This window comes from Grammomys surdaster, unplaced genomic scaffold (genome assembly GCF_004785775.1).
Source record: "Grammomys surdaster isolate TR1022 unplaced genomic scaffold, NIH_TR_1.0 165, whole genome shotgun sequence".
In the NCBI taxonomy this organism is placed as follows: domain Eukaryota; kingdom Metazoa; phylum Chordata; class Mammalia; order Rodentia; family Muridae; genus Grammomys; species Grammomys surdaster.
In genome coordinates this window covers 2126676-2142101 of record NW_021604613.1, presented here as the reverse complement: position 1 = coordinate 2142101, position 15426 = coordinate 2126676, and positions in this window count along the sequence as shown.

The following is a 15426-nucleotide window of genomic DNA, read 5'->3' as shown; positions in this document are numbered from 1 at the left end:
GAGAGAGAGAGAGAGAGAGAGAGAGAGAGAGAGAGAGAGAGAGAGAGGAGAGAGAGAGGTGAGTGAGTTTGGCCCAGGTTTTTAAGGACCCATAAAGTCTACCCCCAGTAATATCCTTCCTCTAGCAAAGCCAAATCTACTCCAACAAGGCCGTATCTCTTAATCCTTCTGCTCTTTTTAAACAGTTCTATTCTCCAGTGACTGAGTATTTGAATATATAAATCTATGGGCCCATTCTTAAAAAGATTTTATGTTTAGGAGTGCTCTGTCTACATGTATGCCTGAATGCCAAAAGATGGCACCAGATCCCATTACAGGTAGATGTAAACTACCATGTGGTTGCTAGGAATTGAACTTAGGACCTTTAGAAGAACAGACAGTGGTCTTAACTACTGAGCATCTCTTCAGCCCCTGGAGCCCATTCTTAAATTACCACTTTTATCACACAAGAGCCACTCTGTCCCCTTCTAAGGTTCAACTTTTTCACACTACCTTGCTAGAAAATCCCAGGATCTCACTTGATACTTGCTGTCCTCTCTACCATACTATACTCCTTCCCAAAGCCACTATCCTCTCCCATTCCTGCCTATCATCACTTGAAAACCTTACCTACATGAATCCACAACTTTCTATGTTTCCTCTGTTATGTCTTGACTATACTTGGTTCATAGAAGGAAACTCCTCTCTCACTGGTTGCTGCCAAGCAGGCTTTCCCATAGTTTTCATAGTGTCTACCCCTTTACCAACCGGCCACTACTAATAATATAGCTTTGGGACTGTTTGCAATGACAGAGCTAAAGAGGCCAGTCAACACACACTTCTTTCCTCTATTCTCCTCTTGGCTCCTCCAAGCTTAATTCCCACCTACTCTGTGTTCCAGTTACAGGCCCCATCTTCATCAGATAATTTTGGAGCCCTACTACCCGCTGCTATAGCAACAGAATCAATGAGGTCCTCCCCAGAGGCTGCAGTGCTGGGTTTATCTATTCATAGCTCAAAGTCTGCTTTCACCTTAAAGATATCCTGGCTTTACAATAACTTTGTGTGCAAGGGATGGAGTGTTGCTTACTGATGATACAAACTGGAGAACTTTAAAAGAAAGCTTAAATTACCAAAGTTCCTTAAGTAAAAAGAAATTAGAAACTAAGACTTGATTACCTGATGGCCCAAGTTGTTCTCAAGGATAAAATCAGGCCTTGCTTTATTCTAGAGTTAACAGGGTTCCTACAGAGATTGGTAGACTCACAAACAGGTTTCAGTAATAATACAAACTCAGTGATAAACTGTACCATGCTACAGTTACTGACTTAAAAATTGCCTTTTATTATTTCTTTATGTTCCAATAATGTTTTAAAAGGACTTGATTTTTGATGACTACTTTCAATATAAAAGATGTAATAAAGATTAAAGTTATAGGATGTTTCCAGATTGAGAGGAAAGATCAAATTTAAGATTAAGATGGCTGGATGTTTCTATAATGGAAAGAAAAATGGGTTTCTGAAAGTTGTGATGTCCTGAGGAGGTCATTTAAGGTATGTGAGCAAAGAAGCGCAAAGAAGCTTGTGATGAGTGGATGTGCTGGCTGGTCTTACATCAGCTTAACATAAGCTAATGTCATCTGAGAGGAGGGAACCTCAATTAAAAAAATGCCTCCAAAAGAGTGGGCTGTAGAGCATTTTCTTCTTCTTCCTTTCTTTTCCTTTCTTTTATTGGATATTTTCTTTATTTACATTTCAAATGTTATCCCCTTTCACAGTTTATGCTCCAGAAACCCCCCATTACATTTCCCTTCTCCCTGCTTCTATGAGCGTGCTCCACCACCCTCCCATCCACTCCTGCCTCCCCACCCTGGCATTCCCCTACACTGCGGCATTGAGCCTTCACAGGATCAAGGGCCTCTCCTCCCACTCATGTCCCATAAGCCCATCCTCTGCTACATATGCGGCTTGAGCAAGGGTTGCTCCATGTGCACTCTTTGGTTAGTGGTTTAGTCCCAGGGAGCTCTGGGGTGTCTGGTTGGTTGACATCATTGTTCTTCCTATGGGATTGCAAACCCTTTCAGTTCCTTCAGTGCTTTCTCTAACTCCTCCACTGGGGACTCCATTGGAGACTCTGTGCTCAGTCCAATAGTTGGCCGTAAGCATCCACCTCTGTATTTGTCAGGCTCTGGCAGAACCTCTCAGGAGACAGCTATATCAGGCTCATGTCAGCAAGCACTTCTTGGCATCCACAGTAGTGTCTGTGTTTGGTGACTGTATATGGGATAGGTCCCCAGATGGGGTTGTCTCTAGATGGCCTTTCCTTCAGTTTCTGCTCCACACATTATCTCTGTATTTCCATCTGTGAGTATTTTGTTCCACCTTCTAAGAAGGACTGAAGCATCTACACCTTGATTTTCCTTTTTCTTGACCTTCAAATGGTCTGTGAATTTTCTGTTGTATATTCCTAGCTTTTGGGCCAATATCCACTTATCAGTGAGTACATACCATGTGTGTCCTTTTATGACTGGGTAACCTCACTCAAGATATTTTCTAGTTCCATCCATTTGCCTGCGAATTTATAAAGTCATTGTTTTTAATAGCTGAGTAGTACTCCATTGTGTAAATGTACCACATTTTCTGTATCCATTCCTTTGTTGAGGAACATCTGGGTTCTTTCCAGTTTCTGATATTATAAATAAGGCTGCTATGAACATAGTAGAGCATTTGTCCTTATTATATGTTGGAGCATCTTCTAGGTATATGCCCAGGAGTGGTATAGCTGGGTCCTCAGGTAGTACTATGTCAAATTTTCTGAGGAATGCCAGACTGATTTCCAGAGTGGTTGTCCCAGCTTGCAATCCCACCAATAATGGAGGAATGTTCCTCTTTCTCCACATCCTGGCCAGCATCTGCTGTCACCTGAGTTTTTGATCTTGGCCATTCTGACTGGTGTGAGGTGGAATCTCAGGGTTGTTTGGATTTGCATTTCCCTGATGACTAAGGATGTTGAACATTTCTTTAGGTGCTTCTCAGCCATTCAAGTTTTCTCAGTTGAGAATTCTTTGTTTAGCTCTGTACCCCATTTTTAATTGGGTTATTTGATTCTCTGGAGTCTAATTTCTTGAGCTTTTTTTTTTTGTATATATTGAATATTAGGCCTCTATAGGATGTAGGATTGGTAAAGATCTTTTCCCAGTCTGTTGGTTGTTGTTTTGCCCTATTGACAGTGTCCTTTGCCTTACAGAAGCTTTGCAATTTTATGAGGTCCCATTTGTCTATTGTTGATCTTATGGCATAAGCCATTGGTGTTCTGTTCAGGAACTTTTCTCCTGTTCTTATGTGTTCGAGGCTTTCCCCCACTTTCTCTTCTATTAGGTTCAGTGTGTCTGGTTTTATGTGGAGGTCTTGATCCACTAGGACATGAGCTTTGTACAAGGAGACAAGATTGGATCAATTTGCATTTTTCTACATGCTGACAGCCAGTTGAACCAGCACCATTTTTTTGAAAATTGATCTACCTGTCCGTCTCTGTACCAATACCATGCAGTTTTTATCACTATGACTCTGTAATACAGCTTGAGGTGAGGGACAGTAATTCTCCCAGAAGTTCTTTTATTGTTGAGAATAGTTTTGGCTAGCCTGGGTTTTTTGTTATTCCAAATGAATTTGCAAATTGCTCTTTCTAACTCTATGAAGAATTGAGTTGGAATTTTGATGGGGATTGCATTGAATCTATAGATTGTTTTTAGCAAAATGGCCAGAGCATTTTCTTAATTAGTGATTAGTGGGAGGGCCCAGCCATTGTGGGTGGTTCTATCCCTGAGCTGGTAGTCCTGGGTCTATAAGAAAGATGGCTGAGCAAGTCATGAGGATCAAGCCAGGAAGCAGCACTCCTCCATGTCCTCTGAGCAACTCCTGCCTCCAAGGTTTTTCCCACATGTGAGTTCCTGTCCTTACTTCCTTCAGTAATGAACTATAATGTGGAAGTTTTAGCCAAATAAATCCTTTCCTCTCTAAGCTGCTTTGGTCATGATGTTTAATCACAACAACAGTAACCCTAGTTAAAACACTGGATATCTCCAGAATGGAAAGAGACAATAGGTTTCTGCAAATTGTCAGGGACTCAGGCTATAATTAGGTATGTGAAAAGGAGATGTAAAGATGATAGATAGGCTGTTAAAATGTCAAAGTTCAGTCTTTAACATAGAAGTCAATGGAGTTCTAATAAGTTATTAATCTAGTCTTGGTAACAGTTATAAGCACTGGCTTCTAAAGCTTTTTTTTAAAGAAATTAAAATTTTAAGTCACATGCTGAAAAATATTTGATTTCTCTTTGTTTACTTTCCTAAATATAGACTTGAAAAAGTGCTTCTCATTGTGTCCAATAAACTAGTACCAATTTTGAAATCTGAATCAAAAAGATGCCTGATACAATAGATTTAGTTTTTTTAAAAAGCCTGTGGTTGAACTCTTTGGTTTCTCCTAGCTCTCCACACCCTATCAAACTGATTCCATGTCTATATATATTCTTGTGTGCTAGGAGTAGATAGTCCTCCCTCCACTCCATAAAGCTGGAGTTGGTAATAGGCACTGATAGGAAGGAACAGAAATAATGTACTTGAACTAATTCATATATCTTAGATGCTAAGGCAGTGTCTGAGCTTACTGGTTTGCTTTTCCTGGCTTGGTCAGCCTGGTTTCTTATAGAACCCAGGACTACCAGCCCAGGGATGGCACCACCCACAATAGCTTGAGCCCTCCCCATTGATCACTAATTGGGAAATGCCAGTTTCCAATGCTGCAGCTGGATCTCATGGAGGCATTTTACTGAGGCTTCACCCTCTCTATGACTCCAGCTTGTGTGAAATTGACACAAACCAGCCAATACTCCCCCGCCCCTTTTCCTGGGAAAAGCTGGAATGAATCTTCTCTTCCATTTTACTCTTTTGCTTTCTTTCATGCTTGGGTCCTACAAACTTTGTGGTTCTAATTTGGATTTGCAGGTTAGACAGTAACAATGTATGTAGTAGGAGAGGTAGGGTGATCTATTACCATTTTCTGTCATCTCCCAGTGTCAGATCCACTGTCCTGAGTTAACTTGCTTTGGGGAAGATAGGGTTGTTTAAGACACATTCCATTCCAGTTTACCTGTTACATCTGTGTTTAAAAGGTCAGACATACAATAATCTAATAATAAAATGGATTTGGACTTTTTTTCTACTCAGTTAACATTAAGAGAATTAGTTTGCTCAAAGCAAGAATTAGGTATCCATGTCTCTTGTGCTAACACTTGACAATAGGTGTTCAGCAAATTGTATTACTATTACAATTTTATCAACATATGGCATGTTTCAAAAACAGTACCAAGATAATGTAAAATCAGTTTGGGACTCAGTTATTCTTAGGCCAGTTGAACTCTGGAAAAAATATTTTTAGTTATTAAAAAAAATCTTTATTTTCTTCATGTGTAAATGGAATTGGGATACTGGTAATTTTTTCAACAAAAGGAGTATATAAAAATCTATGGAGTGTTACAATCCTTTGCTTTATGAAAGGACTATGAATCGTGAAGCAGTTTGTTGAGTTACATGTAACCCCAAATGGTCATATTTATTTTAACACCTGGAAAAAGTCAGGCTGCACACAGCTGGCTGCTAGCTTGTCACACATTCCTAAGTTTACAATTACTACTCGTGTTCTCAAACCAAGGAAATGACAAACAGTTGCAGGTGGTGAGACACTCTGGACAGAGCAGCTTTACCCAGCAGGCCTAAGTACATGTCAATAACTGCACTCACTTTTACAAACAAGGACAGAATCCAAATATTCTGTTAAAAATCATTTAAACCATACTTAGGAGTTTTACAAAATGTATAAATGCTGATGTTTGGAAAAAATCTATCAGTCAAAGTATATTAAAGAATGCTGTCAAAGAAAAATTGATCTGTTAAATAAAGTCTAACTTTACATTCTGCTTATATAACGAGGACTTGCTCTCTATGATCTAGAGGAATTGTAACTAAGCTTGAAATATTAAACTAAGTATCATGTAAAGAGTAATGAAAAGAATATTTAGAAGGCACCACACAGAAAGTACAACTGCTAATTCTAGCTTTAAGAAAAAGATGTATAAGTCTTTTTTGTATATGACATTTGAGTACCAGGAAAAGTAGTGATATTAAAAAAACTGCAACATCCCGATTCCACTGAGCAATGTCCACTGAGTGTCACTCAGGATAAAACGATGTAAAAGGTGTTACTTCTAACATATATATGCACACTTAACATTCTAATAAAATGTGAGTTTTTTAAACTTATTCACTTTATATCCTGATTGCAGCCCTCTTCTCCTCCCTGTCCCATGCTCAAATATTCCTCCACCCTTTACCTCTTCTCCTTCACTACAGAAAAAGGGGTACCCATGTGCATCAACCCACCCTGGCACATCACGTCTCAGCAGGACTAAGATCATCCTCTCTCTGCTGAGGCCAAACAAGGGGACCCAAAGTCAAGCAATAGAGTCAGAGACTGCTCCTCACCCCCAGCTCCAACTGTTAGGAGACTCATATGAAGACCAAGCTACCATATCTGCTATCAATATGTAGGGACCAAGGTCCAGCCCACTTATGATCTTTGATTGGTGGTTTAGTCTGTGAGTATGTTAGTTGACTCCATGCATCTTCTTATATCCTTGACCTCTCCAGCTCCCCGGTTTAATGTTTACATATTTTTAAGGTACCTTCTATAAAGTCAGCTAACATTCATCAATGCTCTCACCTGTGAAATGAGTATACCAGCATGATCCACTTTATAGATTGTTTGAATGAATGGATGAATGAATGAATGAATGAGTCAATCAATTCACAAGTTCATATACGTCACAATAACTAAAATCTAGGTGTGACTGCTTAAATATCCACATGCCAAGTCAGTGGAATACCCTTTCTAAAATGACATTAACACTGTAAGAAACATCTGTAGATACAGAAGGCTGATTCTTCTCACTTCTCATTAACATTCCTTTACTGATTTCCCTCCATTTATGACTTAATTCTGGTAGGAGGGCAGATAAACCTCAAAATCTTCCTATCAGTGGCTTAGAACAGAGAATGAGTTCTTCACAGGATGGCACTGATTCCTAAGGGCTAAGAGCTTATACAAGGAAACAACCTCTAAAACGGTCTGCCTTGGAGGGTGCTGAGCACAGGCTCTCTGAAGCACCACTGACTGTCTTACAGTGGAGGAAGAAATAAACCCTTTCAAAGACCTTTCCTTGTGCAAGGTAAGAATACCTTTCTTTTAATCTGTTGGATTTTGTGGCTAAGCCAGAAAATATAGCTAACGAAAGTTTAGCTGAAAAGCACACAGGTTTCCTTTAGTACTTTCGTGTATATGTAGTGACCCTTATAAGAAAACAGACAGGTCTTAATGTTCAGTTTGGACTTCTTTGTATTTTTTTGTGTTTTATTTTATTAGTTTTTATCACAGGCTGCTTCATAATATTTAATGGGAAAACTAAAAATATAGTTCTGAACCTCCGTTGATGCTGTGCAGAGATACAAACTTGCAGATTGGATGTAGGGAATGTCTCCAGCACTACCTCTACACAGTAGCAAACAAATTTATTCATTTTTTTGTTTGTTTGTTTGTTTTGCTTGATGGGTTTTTAACTTACTTTATTCAGAGTAACAACATTCCATATGTGTATAACAATTACACTTCAAAAGACTTGTATCTTTGACTTCCTGTAAATGATTTGTATTTTCAAACAAAGAACAAATACCTTATGGAAACATGATAAAAAAGGGCTTAGGCTAGACACAGTGAATTACAAAATAATGCTAGGAGAAACATGAGAGACTATGATAGAAGACAAAGCTCACTTTAGAGTATCTTTTTTTTTTTAAATCCCAGCATTTGGGAGGCAGAGGCAGGCGGATTTCTGAGTTCGAGGCCAGCCTGGTCTACAGAATGAGTTCCAGAACAGCCAGGGATACAAGAGAAACCCTGTCTCAAAAAAAAAAAAAACAAACAACAACAAAAAAACAAAAACAAAAAAAAGCAGAAGAAGAAAAGAAAAAAAAAGAAAAAATAGAATATCTTTTTTGCTTACATTCAAGACTAAAATAAGAAGAATGAAGGTCTTTAGATTGTTATTCATTGTTATGGTTATTTTGGGAACAGTAAAGTATCTATATTGGGTTGATCATATATCTCCTTTTCCTTAAATTTGCTTTCAAAGTACTTAAAGAATTTATTTACAAAAGCAATGAGGAGATGCTGTGGAGATATTGAAAAATGAAAATTCAAAAATTTAAACTACAGTGTTCTCTACTGAAGCTGAGGGAGTCACCTGAGACTGACCAAGTGAAAATGGCAGAAGGGATAGAAGATAACACACTTCCTTTGAGCCTCCCTAGACTATAAGAAACTGCAGAAGGAACCAGGAAAGTTCTTCAGTAACCTGACACTTTCAACCCTGGCAGAGAATCCAGTTAGCAGTGGCTTCCCGAGGCTTATTATGGCACAGGGACAGCCAACCAATCAGCAGGGGCTTCACTATGAGGTGGCGCCATCTGAGATCTCTACCAATCACTGTAGTCTGTATTTGATAGGAAGATGACTATTGTAATTATGATCATCATAGTAAAAAACTTGTATGTGCTAAGTGCAGTTTAGGCAGTTTACATGGATTAACTCATTGAACACTCACAGATTTACAAAAGAGGTACTAATATTGTTTAAGGACAGAAAGACCAATACACAGCTCTGAAGTTTCAAATTTTCCTTTAAGTCTAAACACTCAGTATGCCTGGCATGATGGTGCACATCTGTAGTTCCTACACTTGGGAGGCAGAGGCAGGCAAACCTCTGTAAAGCCAGTTCCAGACCAGCTAGGGGTACATAATGACAATCTGTCTCAAACCTCCATCCTAAAACATTTCATCCAAAAGAAAATAGTTTTATATAGAGACTCATGTTCCCTAACCTATGGCAGAAACCTAAGCTTGTCATTTTCAGAATCTGAAACAAGATTGATCAAAAATTGACAATAACTGCAGACTAATTATTCCTCCATTAACTTTCAGTATACCATCTGACAGTATATAGCAGAGTTAAATACCATAACTTTTTAATGCTCTCAGCTTATGGCAATTAAGTCAGTTTTAATAAAATAATTTTATTATTAATTAATGTTTTATTTATATCCCTCTTCCTGTTCCACTGGCAGAGTTCTTTCCCCCTCTCCACCAATTCTTTTTCCTTTCTGCCTTATCTTCTCCCCTTTATCTCTGAGAGGTTGACCCCCCTGGCTATTCCTTCCCCCTGGTAATAAAGTACATTAACCTAACATCTATTCTGTTTTACATTGAATGCTAGAACTCTTATTGATTTATTGTTAGATGCATTGATATATTACTAGTTTCTTAGTTTGAATAGATCCAGAACAATAATATACACCAGAAATCTTTGACTTCTAGCATATCCCTTCTCTAGTTTCTATGGTGGCTCATCTCTTTGATGCTTCAGGTCAACCAAACAACAACAAAAACCTAAAGAATCCCCATCCCAATCTCTTCAGTTGACATTCAACCAATTCTTTGATTTCCAATGCTCTTCACAAAAGAACATATCAACTTCAGGAAACCCAACATCTCTTCTTTACTGTGATGATGTGATTAAGAGGTAGACAAAATAATCATTTTACTATAAATATTTCACAATCCAAGGTGACAGCTCAACACAGTGACTTCTGTGCTGAACCTGTCAAGATTCTCAGAATTTGAACTCACTGCTTCAAGTGCCTATGGCTTTAACACAGGTAACACTACTGGTCCACCTTCTACTAGGTATGTATTTTTGAAAAATAGATGTTAATATAGACTTTTCTCAACAAATTTGAAATTCTGGTTGAAATGTTATTGTTTTAATCAAGTGTTAGCCAACTGTGTAGGATTCAAACTACAATATGATGGCCATTTCATGATGCTGTGGTGACTGGCAATGTCCTTCAGTGCTTATTATATTCCAGCTATCAAGCTATGTACTAGGTGTTTACCTCCAGTTATTCTGCCAAGTCCTGGGTTCTTTACCCTTATCACCAGTAAAGGAGATTCAGATGCTGAGAATCAGAAGCTAGCCCAGGATCATAGTCTAGTAGTGTATCCAGACTGCATTTGATTGCAGGTAGAACACAGTGCTTCCTAAACATGAAATGTTTTTGTCAAATTTAGCTACAATGCTAGATTAAATATTTTAAGAACTAATGAAATGGCTCGAGGTTGTATAGTTATGAAGCTGTTGCACTGGCTAATAAACTATATTTAACAATTAAGAATCAATAGCACACAAAAATATTCAGAAAATAGGCACATATCAACCTAAGTAGATCACCTCCATTTTGTCAGAAACAGATGGGACAGTGCTCCAGCCAACCTTCTCAAATGCCAGGTTGCTAAATCACAACCCTCTTTTAAAAATATATAAAGATGCTTCCAGGTGTGTAGTATGATGCTTCCAGGTGTATGTTACTCGAGAATGCTTCCAGGTGTGTGGTACTCAAAGATGCTTCCCGTAGGCACATGCTTATTAATTTCAGTTACTCAAGAGTGTGAGTGTGAAGAGGTCACTAGTGTCTAGAAGTTGAAGATCAGCCTGAGGGGTAATGACAATGTGTCTGAAATATCATAGCATAGCAAAGAAACAAACATACCACACATTTAAGGTGCTGATTAAATTATGGAAGATTATGTCCTGATGAGCCTTGCTGTGAGTTGAAAATAAGTCAAAGTGTGTTTAATGCACCTAATCTCCTGAACAGTCTTAGAAACTGTGCTGTGGGTTGTTCACCCTCGTTGTACTGTGGGTATGTGGGAGCTTCATCCTAGGGCTATTGAATGTGACTTGATCAGAAAACAAAATTTAAAAATAGTTTGTGCATTGCTTCCATGCCTTAGTAAAGGGTAGAGAGCACAAGTTATCATAAGAACTTTGTGTCCTCTTCATAGCTATGGTAATACAGGATTGCTGCCTATAGTCCTGGCAGTTGAGATGCTCAAGCAGGAAGACTGCAAGGCTATTCTGAGTTCCAAGAAGGCCCCATATAAAACAAAGAAACATACAAAACCAAACTAGGCATTTATTAACGCATTTCATCAAACTACTTTGGAGGGTTCATGACACCTATGAGAAATAAATGCATCTAAAAATCAGAAATGAACATCTTTGATGCTTCTTTTATACTACTTTATACTATCTATTACATTCTTTTAATGCATCAAGGTTCCTGGTTTATAAAATTATAGATTTTAAAGCCAGGATCATTATAGTGGTTTGAATAAGAATGGTCCTCATAGGCTCATGTATTCGACTGCTTAGTCATTAGGAAAGCACTACTTGAGAAGAATTAGGAGATGGATTAGGCACGGCCTTATTGGAGCACATGTCACTGGGATGGGCTGTGAGGTTTTCAAAAGCCCGTGCTAGGCCTGGTGTCTTTCTTCCTGCTGTCTGCAGATTCAGATGCAGAACTCTCAGCTACCTCTCCATCACCATGTCTGCCTACATGCCACCATGTTCTGCTCCAGGATAATAATGAACTAAACTAAATTAAACTAAATGCTTTATTTTACAAGAATTGCCTTGGTCATGGAGTCTCTTTACAGCAACAGAACACTGACTAAGACAACCTCCTAGTCTATGAAAGTTCATTTTTGAAAATAAGAAATGGAAAAAGCAGCCAGGCGGTGGTGGCGCACGCCTTTAATCCCAGCACTTGGGAGGCAGAGGCAAGTGGATTTCTGAGTTCGAGGCTGGCCTGGTCTACAGAGTGAGTTCCAGGACAGCCCAGGCTATACAGAGAAACCCTGTCTCAAAAAACAAAAACAAAAAAAGAAAAAAAGAAATGGAAAAAGCTCCAGAAAATTGGAAGATTTTCCCCAAGACTGTTCTGTGAACTAGTGCTAAAGGAGAAGCTGTCCCTTTTCCTTCCTGGTAGCAAGTCCCAAACTACTATCCTGCCTTGCCACCCATCATTTCTCTGTATCTCTGAAAATATCTAATAACAACTACAGTATCTAAAAGATTGTCACCCTGGGCAAAGAGCTCAGAAGTGACCATTTATACCTATTGTTAAATACAAACAAATGTATTCATTCTCCCGTGTGTGTGTGTGTGTGTGTGTGTGTGTGTGTGTGTGTGTGAATTGCACAGGTTATCAAACTTCCATCTAAATATTTATGTTTATAGCTGTAGATTTGTTCTGCACTAAACTTTGGTCAAAGAAGCATCTTTTTGGCAGTGGATAGGGGCTAATAAAGAGCCTCATAACTAACTGATAAAGTGCTGAGTGTAAGTCGTTGCCAGTGCTCGGCTAGAGGAGTTGTCTGTATCAGTTTGCCCCCATGAAAGGCTCAGGGCACAGAGAATGAGGACTGTGAATGTGAGCCTGTGAAGTCACTTTGCTGACATGACAGGGCTGTTGCACACGTCAACTTCCAGCAGCTATGGTCACCTGTACAAGACCCACACAAGATGGAGTCAGTCTAAATCCAGGAGACTAGGAAGGGGACACACCCTTAGCTGAGGATACCCTGGCAGTCGATGATGTAGCAGCTGGAAGGTTGGACCCACACCTGTGGTAATCAACTATTCTGAACATATATGTCTTACATTCTAAGAGACTAGGAGTTTTGCTGGACATCACAGGCAAAGTACTTAATAGTACACCTTGAAGTCAGTTAAGATTTACAATTGCTGGCCTCCTTCTGTGTACTCAAACTACTCAACCTGATTTAAGAGAACAATGTAACAGCCACCCTCAGTTACCTTGTATTTCCCATGAAATCAATGCTTACAGCCTCAGCTAATACATAGATGCAGTTTGAAGTAATATACTCTTTATGCCCCAGATCCAGAGAAATGCATGTAAATCATTTGCTGAAAGCAGCAAATACAGAAGTTGAACATAACTTCCTAAAATATACTGTAAAGTTTCAAAGAGATCATTTAAACTTATTGGTTGATAAACAATTATATTTGTTTTCTGAATCAGTCAGAGCCAGCTACTTAATCCCTTATAAAACTCTGTTAAAGTCTTCTGTAAAGTATTTTATTCCTTTTCCATGTGATACTTTTTATGCTGTACAATAAATACAGAGTGAAGTCTTTTCTTAGGGAAAGACAGACCACTTAAAGATAGACATTATTCACATACATAGCTCATACAACATACAGACACACATAGGGATTGACACACATAGACACAGGGACCAACAGATGCACAAGAGAGCCATCAAGTAGACATAGATTCAAACAACAGATGACAGAAGACACTGGCAGCATAGAATGGAGAATTCATATCTGGACTCAATTCTTGCTTAAATGTCTCCAAGGGGGGAGCAAGCGCTTTCATTTATTTCCTTTACGTGACACTGGTACAGTATTGGTAACTTGGCATTACTCAGTAATGTGTTATACATAATTTATGCACACAGTCATGTACCTATAGACTCAGAGAGCTTTCAATGACTATACAAAATATTGGCAAGAGACATAAAGGATTACTTATAATCAGTTTCTATGGCTAGGAACTCAGGAACAGCTTAGTTGGGACTAAGCTGAGCATGGTTCTCCTAAGAAGTTGCAAATCATCTCAGCGAGGGCCTGAGCCATCTGAAGGCTCACTGAGGCTGAGGGTTTGCTGGTAAACAGTTCACTCTCTTGGCTCTCAGTAGATGGCACTTGATCTGCGCCAGCTCTTGACAACAGTCCTTTACAGATATAGATCGTGGCATAAAGCTTCCTTAGTGTCCTCCCAACATGTCAGCTGGCTTTCTCAAATTCAGTACATTAAATTGTATAATACAATGTGTATACATTATATTATATAGAGTATATTTCCATCACCCAACCAGTTCCTTTGGATGTCTTTGCCATCCACCACCTTCCACTCCTGGTTCCTGGTAACCACAAAAAGTCTTCTATGACAGTGAACTACCTTCTATTTTCTAGAACTTGTAATTGAAGTTAAGTGACATGTAGCTCCTGTGTAGGTTCCTTTGACTTGCATGATGTTGTTGAGAGATGTGTCTCTTGTATGTTGTAGACAATGATTTCTTTCTCCTGCTAGGTAGTGCTTTCCACTCTATCACTAAACCACAGAAATAATTTTAAATTATTTCTTCTGGGTTTTTTTTATTATAATTAAATCTCCCATTTTCCTTTCCTTTCTCCAACCCTTCCTATATACTCCTTCTCTCTCTTTCAAATTCATGCCCTTTTCCCACTAATTGTTACTGCATGTATACACATATACACAAACACACACACACACACCTTCCTAAATATGCAAACACAGCCTTCTTAGTCTATATAATGTTACTCTATCAATAAAATATTTTCTTTTTTCTCTTGTTATCTAAATAATATCTTGAATATCATTTTTGCATAAAAAGCCTAAATATCACTATCCAATCTTTAACAGAAAATATTTAATAACTCTTGAGTAGCAAAATATTCATGACCTTGGACATTCCCAAAGTCTACCTTATAATTACTGACTCTGAATCCAGATTTTAATAAATTTATAGCTAAACTGTAGCATATCATTATGAAAAGCAAACATTGGCTCACATGACTGACTAATAAGAATACAACACATATTTTATATTAAATAATGTGTGTCTATTATGTCTATGTATAGTCATAAGCATAATATAGTCATAGAAGCTTTATACTTTCAGAAAATTACTGGCATCTAAAACAAACATAAAAATGTGGCAATAGATACATGTTAAAAATTCTAATTTTTATTTAAAATATTTTTACTATAAAGTGTCATTAAAATATTGGGATATAAAATGATTTTCAAGAGCCCTTGTCAAAGCATTTTTCTTTTTTTTTTAATTTTTAATTTTTAAAAAAATGTTAATCAAAGGCTTTATAAATTTGGTAATGCTCAATAACAAGATGCCCATACAATCAGAAGTGTAACCCAATACCCAACCTAGATATACCAACTATCTTTGACTGGCGAAGACATGTGAACATCCGCCTCCATGTTCCCCTCCCCCCTTCTTGTCTCCTAGCTCCTCCTCCTCTCCTTACTCTTCCTCTTCCTCTCCTTACACCTCCCACCATAGCTCCTCCTACGTATCACCTTTCCTGTTAAGATAAAACTTTTCTCTCAAAATACAATTAGAGCATAACTATACCAATTTGTATCAGTAAGGTACAAGGTAGACCTAATACCCAGTCCAGCATTGACTAACCAGAACCTCTGTCATCTCTCCTAACTAAAAGGCTTAGTTCTAAACCTGGCTTTTTTCTTGGCTTTAGAATGAATGTCAGCTGATAATCAAGCCTTCAAGTCTTTTCTCTCAAAGTAAATAGCTGGCATTGGCTATGAGACTATAAGTCTTCAACCCTGTCAGAAATCCAGAAT